The sequence below is a fragment of the Berghia stephanieae genome, chromosome 3, assembly GCF_034508935.2.
Source record: "Berghia stephanieae isolate SIO BIC M18660-M18661 chromosome 3, UCSD_Bste_1.3, whole genome shotgun sequence".
In the NCBI taxonomy this organism is placed as follows: domain Eukaryota; kingdom Metazoa; phylum Mollusca; class Gastropoda; order Nudibranchia; family Aeolidiidae; genus Berghia; species Berghia stephanieae.
In genome coordinates this window covers 78,098,009-78,108,008 of record NC_088362.1, presented here as the reverse complement: position 1 = coordinate 78,108,008, position 10,000 = coordinate 78,098,009, and positions in this window count along the sequence as shown.

The following is a 10,000-nucleotide window of genomic DNA, read 5'->3' as shown; positions in this document are numbered from 1 at the left end:
ACATCAGACTACTGAATCCAATTGGAATCTTTAAGCTTCTTTCTATCAAGAAGCACCATTAAATTACCAATGCTTCGACGCCCTATGGCTGACATTTTGTACACCATTTATATCGATTTCACTTTTGCAATAAATGAGAAATGTACTTCATAATAATTTGAGGGTTCAGAATATATATTATTTAATGGCTATTATGAGAGCACTCCGATTTCTTTCAACCAAAATCTTTGACGTTGGATTGATTTCTTACTATTGAATTCGTTGAAGTTTCGGGCTTTGGACTTTTTGATGTTTGGCGTTATTCTAATTGTAGATTTTTGATAGGCATCATATATAATATGACCCAGGGGTCCCAATAGCTCAGTTGGTAGAGCACTCGCTTCACACGCAAAGGAACCAAAATCGATTCCGGTTGCAGTGGAGATTTTTTTCTGACCCTCCTGTGTACTCAGCAGTGATTGGGTAGCTAAGTCTGTAAGGCTTGTCGGATAGTACTTTGCGATAGCCTAGCGCCCTATCCAAAGGGTAGCAAGTAATTGCTTGAGTTCGTTTCACGCTATAGAAACCGGGATAAATTCCGGCTCCATGGGCCCCATGACTCTGAAGGACTACACATATGTGACCCACATTCTCAAAACGGTATTTTACCATTTCGGGATGAACTGAATTTTTGCAAATGATATTTATAGTTAATTTATGAAACTTGGGGTTGATTTATATTGACTTTGGTGGAGGACAATTATTATGTCTCACATTACAAAACGGGTTAATTTCCACTAGTTTTTGTGGAAGACATATAGTATTTTTCACATTGCAAAAATTCAAAATTCGTATTTCTTACGATTATAATTCCATATTCAATTTTTTAATTCCGATTAATCCCATGATAATGCCGTTTTGAGATGATGGGTCACAATATTATCTCGTTCTGTACGGCAAGCGTTGCTGTTAGTTTTTAACCCCTTGAGCACATTTAGGGAATAATGTTTTTTATAAAGACACATATTTATCTTTTTAAAAGAAAACATTGAATGAAGAAGAGATACTAAAAATGTTCTCAGACTAAAACTAATCAATTTACCAAATCCTGTAGAAGTTCCGTAATGATTTTTCCATAGTACGAGAATTTCAGTTATCTGCTAATACGACACAAGGTCATTATACCAATGGCATTCCCTCTTGTCCTAACAAACACTCAAACAATAAGTGCTGCCCAATAGCCCTCTAAAACGACACCACAGAAGTGGTAGAAAATGACTGAAGCAGAGTCGGATCTCAACAGAAGAGCAAACACATAGGTCACTACGACCTATTTCGTTACAAGGCTTCAGAGCTTATAGTTAAAATATGACCAATCGTCTTATTATGTCGGTATGAACCTGTTTCTTGAAATCTAATTTTAAGCTCAACTTATAAAATTTATGGGAGTCCCGATAGTTCAGTTGGTAGAGCACTTGCTCACACGCAAAGGGGTCGAGATCGATCCAGGGTGAGGCCGAGACTTTTTTTTCTGACTCCCCTGTCCACCAAGATGTGATTGGGTAGCTGGGTCTGTTTGATCTGGCGGAAAGTTCTTTGCGATCAACTAGCGTCATATCCTAAGAATAGCAGGAATAATAAGAAATTGCTATTGTCCATTTCACGTTATAGAAACCGGGGGATCAAAACCCCGCTCCATGTGCCTAATGGCTCTGAAGGACTACTCTATACAATTTTATTTAAAATAAATGCCTTCGTGGAAAAGGATGAATTTTTGTTTCTTAAACTTACAACAATAACAAAAATCCCGAAAATCCTAATTCAAGCCATTTTGACAAATAACTCAAGTTGTTTTTTCTTCATCAATTCTTATAGCGACATAATACTGGATTGACGCAGAGGATTGCACGTTATGAATGGTACCTAACCGGCAAAGTATTATGACGTGTTCCCTTGCGTCCTTGGACCGTGCTTATAATGCAAATTGCCGTCTAATAATTGTCCATAGTGGTTGAGTGAAACAAGTATCTACAATTGATTCGGAGAGATCAAAGACCAAATAATATATGTAATAACTTTTGAGGCTAGAGGACTGGCAGGGCAGGCCAGGCCAGGCCAATGACCATGGACAAAAACATTTTTCTCAAGGTCGTAGAGTCCTGCGTGGAATCCAAAGGTCAGTCTCTCACGACACAGGGATGGGGAGGCTTGCATAACATAATATCGATACCATCCTTTAGTTCGTTTTGTTGTTTTTGGGTTGTTTGTTTTGGTTTATTTTATGTTTTTTTTTGTTTTTTTGTTTGTTTTTTTTTTGTTTTTTTTTTTGTTTTTTTTTTGTTGTTGTTGTTATTGTGTTTTGTTTTTTTTTTGTTTTGTTTTGTTTTGTTGTTTTTTGTTTTGTTTTGTTTTGTTTGGGGTTTTAGGCGTTAATTTCTATCTGACTTGATACCGTTTTGAGACGACTGGCGATATTTGATACCCAGAATCAACACGAAAGGCCATTCTTCTAAGTATGAATGACAACGAATTGCACAATATTAGGGCTTTTTTACTTCCTTTTCAAAAACAAATGCACGTGCACACGTGATCTCATGCTGATCGTCACGTTTGTATTATGTGCTCGACTTAGACTGGCACTTATTGATCCCCTTGCTTATTCAGGTGGGTGCCCTTGGGTGGCCAATTGCATTTAACCGAACGTGGGGGGGGGGGGGGGGGGGGGATCGGGTTGTTGAAGATCTCAACATAAGCAGTCATGCTAATTTCCGTATCACCTTGTATTGTCAACAGGGGGAATTGAATTGTTTATTCTTATGTGATTGTCTAACGACAACCCTTGACAAAGATCTTATTTACGCAAGTGGATTATAGTAGTTTGCATGTGTTATGACTGAAGTGGTAATAGGGCTCTAGTAGCATTGACGCATTTTCTATAATAAAATGACAAATACACTTTTTTTCATTCTGATCGGAAAATTTTACTTCAATAAATATCGATCGATTATATACGGCATTCAAACTTGTGGAAAAAATCTTAAATCTGTGGTTTCTTTAAAGCCTCAAGTGCCAGACTTTTGACAAATTGAGGGAATCCATATTTGGACTAAACGTTTTCTGGGCAAATTGAAAAATAATTTATTTTTTTTTTTGGTAAGAGTTTATCAGAATAGTCGTTTAGTTCTATTCTGTGGCTTGTGTGTGCTGGGGGGTTTTTTATATATTATATTAATTGGTAACATTTTGTTTCTCTTTAAAATTGATGCAGAAAAAGCCGATCTGTTGCTGTAAAATAAGCGTCATAATTTGTTTGGTTTTAATTTTCTTTCCTTTTATTGCATTGACGAATGCGGGAGATCACAATAACAGTATCTATATGTAGAAGAACAATCGCGAACAGCTCGGTCAGTCATTGCTATCCTGCGCACCTCCCTACCCACCAGTCCATAATGTAGGTACCAAGTCAATTGAACGCTTATCTGTGTCCTGCAGACACATTCGCGCTTTCCTTTTCATTTAATCTTTGCACGCTTCTCCCATGAGATGGGCATTACATCAATCTTTATCGTTTTCCGTGTTGGGTTTCCGCCATTATTACACACCGTCTTTATCTCATATTCGCCATTATTTTAGTCATGCTCCGATCTCCATTACTTCATAATAAATGGGAAGAAAACCTGAACGGAATCTGACACTTATCGGCATAGATAGCCCATCAATCATCAAGGGCGACAACTCTAGTTCTTGGATTCCGGATCCAATTGCTCATTGCTGACATTAAGGCCTCACATTATTACCTTTTTATCACTTTTCCCAATTCATTAGTATCCTTTGTCGCTTTTTTTTTTTTTTTTTTTTTGGTATCTATTTCTTGTACACTACTTCTCATATTACATTAGGAATGCTTTAGTCAGTCCACACAAGAACAGGAAAAAACATCGATAGAAAAGATGATAGATGCTTTTGAAATGTGAACCTATAGAAGGGGAAATTACTATGCACAGACAGAAAATAAAAAAAAAAAACGTCATATCTAGAATTTATTGTATCAAAATCAAGGGAACTACTCTTGACATTAAAGATAAGAAAATGGCCATATTTTGCCATGCCATAAAACACAACCGTTTAGGGGGAGGGAAGACTTAGGGGCCATCCTGATCTAAGGATATAATAAAATGAAGTAAACGTTTATTGTTCTGTCGTACTCTGAAAAAAAAAACAACTTTTTAAACATATTGGCCAGAAATCTCGTCCGTCAAACATCAATTGATTAAGATGACCATTATATTCTCAAATAAATAACAATATGTAAGCTTCAATTTCATTACGAAAACTGATAAAATGAACGTTTCGGGTTTCCCCTTTATCAACAAACAGGATGTTAAGAACAACGCCACTACTACATTATCTTATTCATCTGTAGCGTTTCATTCATCCTGTTTGTTGATAAAGGGGAAACCTGAAACGTCCATTTTATCTGTTTTCGTATTTAAATTGAAGCTTACATTCAATTTCATATTGTTATTTATTTCTTCGAGCTTCGAGCAGCAACATTTACATTATATCCTCAAAATCTCAAACCTGGGACTTCCTTGAAGACTTATTGAAGAACCAGGTTTAAAATTTATAAAACAAGATTATACGGAAAGATGCTGAAATGAGATCCTTTTCTCATTTCGGACCCTCTGTTTGGAACGCCTTGCCACAGAGCATCGTGAAAAAGAAGCTATGTCTATTTTTAAACGTTCGCTTAAAACATATGTTTCGTTTTTAGTAGATGGTATGAGAAGCAAGATAGGTCTGGTTTGTATTGTGTGTTGTGCGTGTGTGTTTGTGTGTGTGTGCGTGTGCTTATGTGTGTGAATGAGAATGTTTCAGCCAAAGTAATTTGTAATTTAAGCGCTTAGAGTCTGGTGTCCCGGAGTTATAGCGCTATATAAGTTTTCAGCATTATTATTATGATTAGTAGTAGTAGTAGTAGTAGTAGTAGTAGTAGTAGTAGTAGTAGTAGTAGTAATATTAGTAGTAGTAGTAGTGTAGTAGTAGTAGTAGTAGTAGTAGTAGTAGTAGTAGTAGTAGTAGTAGTAGTAGTAGTAGTAGTAGTAGTAGTGGTGGTGGTAGTAGAAGTAGTAGTATTAAGATAATGATCATTATAATCGATTGATTTTTGGAGGACTAGTTTTCTGACCAAAAAATCTACTCGTAAAAACGGCAGTGTTGACGCTTTGTCCGAGCTCTACATAACTCTTCCTCTTCTTTTTCAGCAATTTTTACTGGAAAAGTTAAAACGTATTATAAACAATTCAAAGCATTTTCAAGCAATAACATGATCTCAGTTTTGTCCGAGTGACAAGTTTGACATTCCATGACTCTCAGTTAGAATCGTAAACTTATTATTTGTTGTTATATTGATGGCATGTCACAAATCAATAAAACTTTATTTTGCCCCATTGATCCAATTTCTCAATACCATTGAACGTGGGTGGATAAGGGTGTATTACAAAAATATGGTATTTTCTATTAAGGACATGTCTTAATTGTTGTCGTCGTCCATCACCATCATCATCATCATCATCATCATCATCATCATCATCATCATCATCATCATTATCATCATCATCACCATCATCATCCTCATCATCATCTTCACCATCATCATCCTCATCACCACCATCATCATTATCATGACACAATAATATTAGCTGTAAATGTAAAGGAGCGCTGTGTGATCCAATGTAAAATTGTTATGCCGCGTTTAGCATTGTATGAGCTATTTTATTGATAGAAACAAACAATAGATTCGTGACATATTAACAATGGTATAAAAAGCATTGCGGAACAACCCGTCCACCAGGGATTTCCTGATAATGACGTTTACAAGGCTTTGTTGGAATATAGAGAGCACTCAATAAAATAGGCAAAGTAAAAAGCAAAACCAAACGAAAACATAAACAAAATAAAAATAATAAAAATGACAGCATTTCTCTAAAAATCATTTTTTCAACCGAAAATCTTTAGAAGTTGGAATGTTGATGAATGTTTTTAATAATCATAATCCTTTTTCTCATACTCCCCTTTCTCATCGTAAAAATCATCATAACTATCATCATCATCATCATTATCATCATATGATCATCATCCTCATCGGTATCATCATCATCATCATCATCATCATCATCATCATCATCATCATCATAGTGATAATAGTAGTGGTAGTAGTAGTATCTTAGCAGCAGCAGTAGTAGTAGTAGTAGTAGTAGTAGTAGTAGTAGTAGTAGTAGTAGTAGTAGTAGTAGTAGTAGTAGTAGGAGTAAAAGTTTTTGTTGTTGTTGTTATTGTTGTTGTAGTAGTAGTGATAGTAGTAGTAGTAGTAGTAGTAGTAGTAGTAGTAGTAGTAGTAGTAGTAGTGTAGTAGTAGTAGTAGTAGTAGTAGTAGTAGTAGTAGTGTGTAGTAGTAGTAGTAGTAGTAGGTAGTAGTAGTAGTAGTAGTAGATATGTAGTAGTAGTAGTAGTAGTAGTAGTAGTAGTAGTAGTAGTAGTAGTAGTAGTAGTAGTAGCAGCAGTAGTAGTAGTAGTAGTAGTAGTAGTAGTAGTAGTAGTAGTAGCAGTAGTTGTAGTAGTAGTAGTAGTAGTAGTAGTAGTAGTAGTAGTAGTAGTAGTAGTAGTAGTAGCAGTAGTAGTAGTAGGAGGAGGAGGAGGAGTGGTAGTAGGAGTAGTAGTTGGAGTTCACGTGTCCTCACCTAACTCTCCACAATCCAAAACAAAATAGTGAGTCTTTTTCAGACAATGTAAGAGACCATTATCGGGGGGAAAAGTACAAGTAGTTGGTCAAGTGGTCATTAGGCCATGTCTGTGGTTCCTTATAATATAGTTTAAAAAGCACTCAATAACCTTCAGTTAAATACCCTGTCTGCGAGAGATCAATACGGCCAAAACTTGACAAAATTAACGTTTGGATGAATACGCCCAGCCGTGTCGTAACTGAATGAATCGTTAACATTTTTAAAAACTTATTCTATTTCTGTTGAAAAAATGGGAGCCAAGTAGAATCGTGCGACAAAGATTAAAAAGATATAAATAAATAAATAATTAAAAGATAATAAAATTAAAATATAGAATCAATGGATATTGCTACATTCAGGATACTAATCGTGGGCACTGCTGGGCGAGTTGACCAAACGTTACTGTTACCTAGAATAGTGTTATATTAGGCATCGGTCGTTGATAGTTTGTCACACACCGAGTCAAATCTGATGTCATGTTGAAATGAACTACTAGATAAAGAAAATAATCAGAATTGGGAACTTTAAGTATTTTTAAGTTGAGGAGACAAACTTATTTGTCCTTATGGGATTATTTTTTTAAAACTCTTAATTATAAGTTAAACATGAAATGGAATTTTATTGGTGTCTCTAATTTTTGCATTGGTCATCCTGGGACATCATTCGGTTTATGTGATAAATGAGGCAGAAGTGCGGTATTGTTATCTAATGGCATGATACTCTATTCTTGCCTGTAGGTCCCCTGTTCGAATCCTGCTGTCGGCGACGGAAATCCGAGTTCTCGGAAAAGGTTCTTTACTAATTTGGGTGTAATAATGTGTGTCGGTAACCGAGTTGTATTAGTTGAAAAAAATAGCCCTTTACATGTGCCATGTTGTGTCATACAAATTAAGTGTTGTAACTCTATGTGAGGCGCTCTGAGCACATTTAGTGAATATTGCACTAGACGTCTATATAAAAGCTCATGTTCTTTAAGCTCAGTTAAATTATAGTGTAAACAATGATAGAAAAGGATATCAAATATTCCATTAATGCCTATCTTTCAACGTGATCCTCCGTTTTATGAGTTTTCTAATAATACTTGCTAACGGTAATATTTTATCAATTCTATGTAAGTGACTGACAAATGCACGGTAAGGGTCGGGATGATAATATCAAATGACACATTAATTTGTTGTCATGCTATTTTATTACAGCCACCGCATTTCCGTCTATATTAGTGAATTCGCATAATAATATCATAAGGCGCATAATATAACTAAAAATATGCATGTTTAATAAAGTGTGTTCGGTGCGTGACCTCCTGTCTGTGAGTACGTCACAGCTGGACACCTGAGTCATCAGACAGGTGGTTGTGAAAATGATATTGATATGGGAAAGTCAATGAAGCTGTGGTCAGATCAAATGGATAGTCTATATAGACCAATGTGTCGCAGGTTTAAATCTTATTCGGGAAAACGTTTTCCCTTTTTCTGAACAATTAAATGAATTCTGGTAGTGGCGGTAGTCCGTGGACTCAGCTATGCGCTGCTCAGAGCGAGACTCGAACTCTGGACCTTCCTGTCCGAAGGCGAGTGTCATGCTACAAGACCACATAGCAGCACACCAAGGCATCAGAAGAATGTTTTTTATCAGTATGACCGAGAGTTACTGCACAATTTTGTCTTTAACTACACCAGGGATACATTTGCCATTTGTAACTTTGTTGGCTGGAGGTATGATACTCTATGCCCAGTAGCTCTCGAATTCGCGTCCAGCTCACTTTACACCTGAGTATGGTGAGATGCTTTGAGAAAAGAGCCTTTACTCAATGACTCAATAGTGCACCGCCCACAGCTGGATTCAAACCTACGCCCAACACGTTACAGCGAGTGTCATTACACTGGACCATAAAAGCGAACTGTTGAAGCTTTAAGTCTAACCTAGTTGAATTGATGAAAAACACGCACAATTCAAAACGCAACATACTGTATGGAACTGTAAGTTTTACCTGCTTGCGGACCATTCAAAACAAATGTCATGGCCGGGCAGATTAACATTTGGAGAAGACTTAACTTAAGTGCCCTAAGCATAATTCACTTATAACCTGGGCATAATATAATATATTAGCCAGACCGCCCCCGTTTTGTTTTTCCAAGGACTCGAGGTACTTCACCTGGACTACCTGCTTACTGTCAAGGAGTTCGGGTTGACTTTACGAATTTTCACACAATGGAAAAAGAATAGTGGGAGTAGAACTTGAAGTGGCTTGTCTAACTATGGAGAATAAGAACTGTGACCCACGGCCTCAAAACGGTATTTTGTTGAGGGAATTTAGATGCTGAAAAACAAATTTATACCTAGCCAAATATATGAAACTTTAGTAATTTTATGTTTTATTTGGAAGAACGATATAATAGTTTCTTAAACTGCTAAAACCCTAAATTTTTATAATACGTTTCGAGTCATTGAAACCTTAAATTCACTTTTTGTCTCACTCCGCCAAACTATCAAATTGGGACAGTTACTTACTTCTTCACTTCGGTTGGAGCATAGATCATTGATGAATCCCTTTCATCCTGCCCGGCTTTGTGCCATCTTCTCAGTTTCTCCCCATGTTAAGTCTTCATTTTTAGATCCTCCATCAATGCCCTCCTCCAGCTATTCCTAGGCCGTCCTCTCTTCCTCGTTCCCTGCGGGTTGAGACAGTTGGTCACAAATATTAGATAGAGGAACTGGATAAGTATTTTCACTGAAAAGTTTATGAAATTTAGAGCCAGAATGAAAAAAAATTAGGGATATCACTAGTTTGTCATCTCTATTATTATGCCTAGAGATAACTATTTTAAAATATTTTTTCTAGAACTTTCTTTCGACACAACAGTTCATTAAACTCTTTCTGTCGTGAAGTCAGTGGTGACGACAGCTCAGCAGAGACTGTCTAGTTTTGTAATAGAGTCTTCTAACGAAAGAGTAAAAATAGAGAGGCTTCGTATGGGAACAAAACAGACAATGAACGTTTCGTACAAAGCCTTCGTCAGCACAACAATACACACATTAACGTGCAAAACAAATAAAATAAAATGCAAAATAACTTGTATCGTCTGTACCCAATGGTACTCAATACTCTTTAACGTTTCATTCATACTGCAACCACCATTGAGTACAGACGATACAGGTTATTTTGCATTTTATTTTATTTTTTCCACGTTAATTTGTGTATTGTTGTGCTGACGAAGGGTTTGTACCCGTAACGTCCA